The following is a 5738-nucleotide window of genomic DNA, read 5'->3' on the forward strand; positions in this document are numbered from 1 at the left end:
AAAGCGTAAAAATAAGTATACATATATGCACATGTATAAAATTGAGTGTTTTGACTCATCTAGGAGAGTTTTAGATGCGTTTGATCAAGGTGCTGCCGGAAATCGTAAATGGGACATTATACCGAAGGAGTTATACCGATATAAAGGAGATACGAGGTCGAGTACGAGGTCTGTTAAGGTATATTTTACCACGTTAATTAGTAATTATGATATTAGATTATTTATAAAATTTGATAAACTTGAGTATATTACGGGTATCCATGATATGGTGCTGTTACAAACCCGTTAGTAAGACCAGTGAGTAAATCTTATGATTAGAGGTTTATTTAAGACTATAAGGGTTATAAACCTTGATATTTGAGAAATACCCATTATGAGAAATTTAGCAGTTGGATTACGGGTTAAGCCTATTGTGATTAAATTATGAGATTTGATTAGTTTAGTGACAAGAAGTCCTAGAGGGTAGCTAGTAATGAATTGTGACAAGTTTTGAGAAAATTGTTATTTAATGATTAGGTGCTACCACATTACGAACTGATAGGCAATTGATGATCAGATCGGATACTAGAATTAGTCAACTAACTACCAGGTGAGTAACACTACTCTAACATCCATTGATATGTTGTCTGTGATATATATTATATGATTTAAAGGATTAATAATTAATAAGTAATAAATTAATAGATTGATAGATTGATTACTCCGAGAGAATAATATATTATTCAAAGATTGATTGTGATTGAAAGATGAATCATATTAAAAGATAGATCATGTCTAAGTAATTGATATATTTGATGTGTGATATTTATGATATATGTGATATGCGATGTATGAATCATATAGAGATCTAGATAATTGATTACTGTTAAGAAATTATTTATTATTATGAGTTAAATAATTATCGATAAATACATTATAAATGATAGATTAATTATGATTAATAAATAGATCATGATAGATAGATTATTCATGAACCGATAAATTAGGATATAGAGATTAATTTCCATTTAAAGAAATAGATATTAATAAATAGATTTATTAATACTGAGAAAGATAAATTATGATGGTGAGCGACATTGATAGATTAATTGTGAATTGAGAGAGACAAAAAGAGAGAGAGAGGAAGAGAGAGGAAGATATATATATATATATATATATATATATATATATATATATATATATATATAGAGAGAGAGAGAGAGAGAGATGGAGGAAGGGACACACACACACACATAGAGAAAAGGAGAGATCACTGATTGGGAGAATAATCACGATTGAGAAATAGATTACTGACAAAGATATAGATTATTAATTTATGAATAGATTCTAAATAAGAATTAGATTATCACAGAGTTTAGTTATGATAACACCTTTAATTACATAAATTAATTGTTACCTAAGTGAGAAATAAGTCATAATGTGAGTTATATGATTTATTTGATTATGTTTTTGTAGTTGTTATTCACTAAGCCGTGAGGCTACTACGATCCTTATGATAACTACATGCATTCCAAAGTACTAATGTACACCAAAACTATTGTAAAATTTTAAATGATAAATGAAAATTTTTGGGTGTACATGGTATGAAATCCTGGGCGTTAAAATTCAAAAGTAGAGAAAAGTATATATATGTGTATAATGTTTCTTTCAACTCATATTTCATTAGTATACACAAATTAATTCATAAATAAATAAAATATAGTTTAATATAGTCAATTCATAGCTTAATATAGTCAATTCACAACTTAATACAGTCACTTCACAGTTTAATACACAAAATTCACAGCTTAATATAACAAATTTATAGTTTAATACATAAAAAATTTACATTCATAGTCTTATTATCATCTTAATAGGCAAGTTTAGACACTAATTTAGAGCTTAAAACTTATAAAAATCTATAAATTCACAACTTAAAACTTATATTTTCTTCTTAATAATTGTTAAAACTAACATTAACAAAACTAAACAGTAATTGAAGCATTAAATCATCACAATTCAAAACTTATAAAGACCTAAAAATTCATAGCTTAATGTAGATAATTCATAGCTTACAAGGACCTAAAAAATTCACAGCTTAATACAGTTAATTCATACCTTAAAAAAGATAATTCACAACTTAAGACAACTAATTTACAGTTTAATATACAAAATTTACATCTATATATAATAAATTTACAGTTTAATACATAAATTCTCAGTTTAATAGACTAGTTCAGACACTAATTTACACTTTAATACTCATAAAAACTCATGAATTCACAGCTTAAAGCTTACATTTTCTTATTAATAATAGTTAAAACTAACATTGACATAACTAAACAATAATTGAAACATTAAAACAACACAATTAACAACTTTTTTCATTCCCGTTGACATGGAATAAAAATAAATCAAAATTATTTTTTTGATAACCTATACTAACGACGTGTCATCAACATAGGTTTTCAAAAAACCGCGCAACTTTTTTTCATTCCCGCCGAAGCTATGTCGACATCTTGCCGTCAGCTTATCTTTTCAGGTAAAACAAATATGGTCAAAGTTGAAAAAAGCTATGGCGACGACATGTCGTCGGCTAGCCCTGCTTTTAGCGACGACAAATGTCATCAACATAGTTATTGTCAACATAGGGTTAAATTCTTGTAATAGCTAACGATGAGTGGATGTTAAACAACAAAAATGAACATCAATATATTACATGATAATTAGTGTGGAAGATGTAGGCATTGGGAATGAACATTGCAGATCAGATGAAAACCACGAAAGTAATGAAAGAAGAGCATCATTGAATGTCAATTTTATTAAAGATGAAGAAGAGTTTCCGTATTTTAAAAAACGATAATGGCGGATACAAACCTTTCCACTACTTGTGACCATGATCATGTTGTTGATATCTTGGAATAATAAAATTATTTTCTTCTTCTTGTGGTTGCATATGAGGCAACACGAAGAATATGCACAAGAATAGGAAGATGATGACATAAACATGTTGGTGTGGTTGGGCAGATCGTGGTATTGTTGGGTGGTTTGATGATTTTCTCCAACTTAGATGGTGGTTGCGATGAAGCTAATTTCCAAAGAGGATGGCAATGCAAATGATGTTTGGGTTAGAGTGATAATGTCGATCAAAGGTATTAGGGTTGGTATATGGTTGTTAAGGGTTTTCTAATTATATGCTTTTTATTTAATTGATTTAAGTTTCCTAAATTAGTGGAATTTTTAAAGAAAATTAAATGATTATAACGTTAATTTACCTATATACCCTTATCTAATGATTTACTAAGAATGAGTAACACATTAACATAATACTTGTCGGTTTTGTGAGAATGACTAAGAATATGGATGAACATCTATTGTGCGGACGTATAGACAATGTTATTTTGTGAGAATGACTGAGAAAATATGTTACAAACACACGAGGAAAACATCATGAACTATATGATATAAACAACCTAATTAATACGTGACTAATTGATTGTGTAACAGAAAATAAGTACCATTAATATGAATTCCTATAATACCCCTCTTCCTACTTTAATATAGAGATCTTCTGAAAGATAAAAGAATAACGTGTGTGTGTGTCCTGATGCAACAAGGAAAGATAATTGTTTATGCTTGTATACTGTTATACCCTGAAAAGATTTATTCGCTTTTGGAATATCTATTGCTTTTCCCATAACCAAAAGTCAAAAATTGTGTGAATTCGACGAAACCAATATATAATGAGGTAGAGTGTTCTAAAAAACAAAGTACATTAAGTAGTGATCAAAAGTCAAAAGAAAAGGCTAAGTAGATCTTGACATATGAATGTATTAGGCTAAGTGGTGTGGTAACGGGATTACCACCGGTAATCCAATGTGGTCCTTCTCACCGGTGGTAAACACTACCACACCTTATTGATTTCACCGTTGGTATGTCACCGACGGTAGTATTACACCGTGGGTAAAAATTCGAATTTTATGACCGTTGGACGTCAATGTTGCATATGTAACGATTGATTTTTTTTTAAATTACCATATAAATACATGTAGGGTGCGAAATGTATAGTTTGAAATCAAAATTAGTCTTATTCTGTTTACGTGTGAATTCATGTATTTCGAAGTGTATGTATTTTGCAAGGCACCTGTTGATGTCGAAGTCCAATGTCTAGTTCTTGCATATTATTTGTGCGTTTGTATCACTCTATAAATATAATAAGTATAGGGGTAGAGAGTAGCTTTTGCATGTTTTCGCTCTTGTATTCTCTCTCTTGAACTCTTGTACTCTTACAAACGAAATCATATATTATTTACATATCGTGTTCTTATTGCTTTCAGTGATTGAATACGTTTTTAAAACTCGATTTAAACACTCTTCAATTAGTATCAGAGTAGGATACATTCAGTCAATTCTAGTTTTCTCGCACTTTTTCAATATTTTTGAATCGCTCTTTCAGATTCAAAGTTTTATGCATTATTGATTAAGAAAACTTGTGTCGATTGATTGATTTGTTTCAATTCTACAATCAATTTGTTAGATCGAGTGTTTCTTGATCATTCTCTGGTTGATTCTTCGGTTAGATCTCTTTTCTGAAATCAAAATCACTTGTGTCCGTACGAAAATGGCGAACTTCAACATGAACACGATGTCAAGCTTTTATCATTTGCCCGGATCATCTACGAAGATTCCAATGCTCATACCTGAATATTATGAGCAGTGGGCCAATCGAATGGAGAATTGAGTCAACGAAATCAATGAAGATCTTTGGAGGTGTATCACAAGTGGAAACAATCGTCCTTGAAGGCCTGAATAGGTCGGAACAACTAGTTCATCTCCTGATGTTGCTATACAAACAGATAAATAGAAAGCAAACGATAAGAAATGCCTACGAGAACTACGTGGTGCTCTTCCACCAGTAGTTTACAACTATGTTCGAAGTTGCAAAACCGCGATGGAAATTTGGGATATGTTGAAAGATAAGTATCAGGGAAGTAAAAAGACCAAGAAAAGTTTAGTAAAGCAGTGTCTGTTGGAATTGGGTGAGTTCAAGCAGAAAGGTAACAAAACCATCGAGTTATACTATGATCGTTTTAACGAGTTGATCTTCAAGTGTACTCGTTATGGTGTCACTCGTTCGACTCTGGAATACAATCTGACTTTCTTGATGGGGTTGCGAAAGGAATGGAGGACCATAAGCCTGATGATTAAAACTCAACAAAGTTTCGATAGTTATTCTCTGGCTGATTTGCACAAGGTTCTAAAAGCCCATGAAAGTGAGATTAATAAGATTGCTGAAGTAGGGAAGTTGAACTTAGGAGGACCATTGGCTTTAATATCGAAAGTGACTGCCAAGGACTCTGAAATCGAATACGATGAACAAGAGGATGTTGATGAAGAAGGATTTTTGGTGAATTCTGAGGATGAAGCATTGGCTTATTACTCGAATGATAAAGTGATTTTTTTCTCAAAAAACCATTTAATCCAAAGTACAAGAACAATAGTGAATTCAAAGCGAATAGCTCAACAGGAAAAGGTGGAAGGGTAGAGACGAAGGAGGAGAATAAGGAAGGAAAGACTATGATTGAGAAGAAGCCACTAAAGCTGAAAGGGGATTCGGTTTATGATTGCAACTATTGCAATGGTTCGAATCACTTGGCCAAAGACTGCATGCTGCAAAAGAAGGAAGAGAAGAAGGAGAGGGTGAAAGATGAAGCGTACTATGCTGAGAAGATTTAGGATTTGAAGGCACGAACAAAGGG

The sequence above is a fragment of the Lactuca sativa genome, chromosome 9 (assembly GCF_002870075.4).
Source record: "Lactuca sativa cultivar Salinas chromosome 9, Lsat_Salinas_v11, whole genome shotgun sequence".
Taxonomy (NCBI): domain Eukaryota; kingdom Viridiplantae; phylum Streptophyta; class Magnoliopsida; order Asterales; family Asteraceae; genus Lactuca; species Lactuca sativa.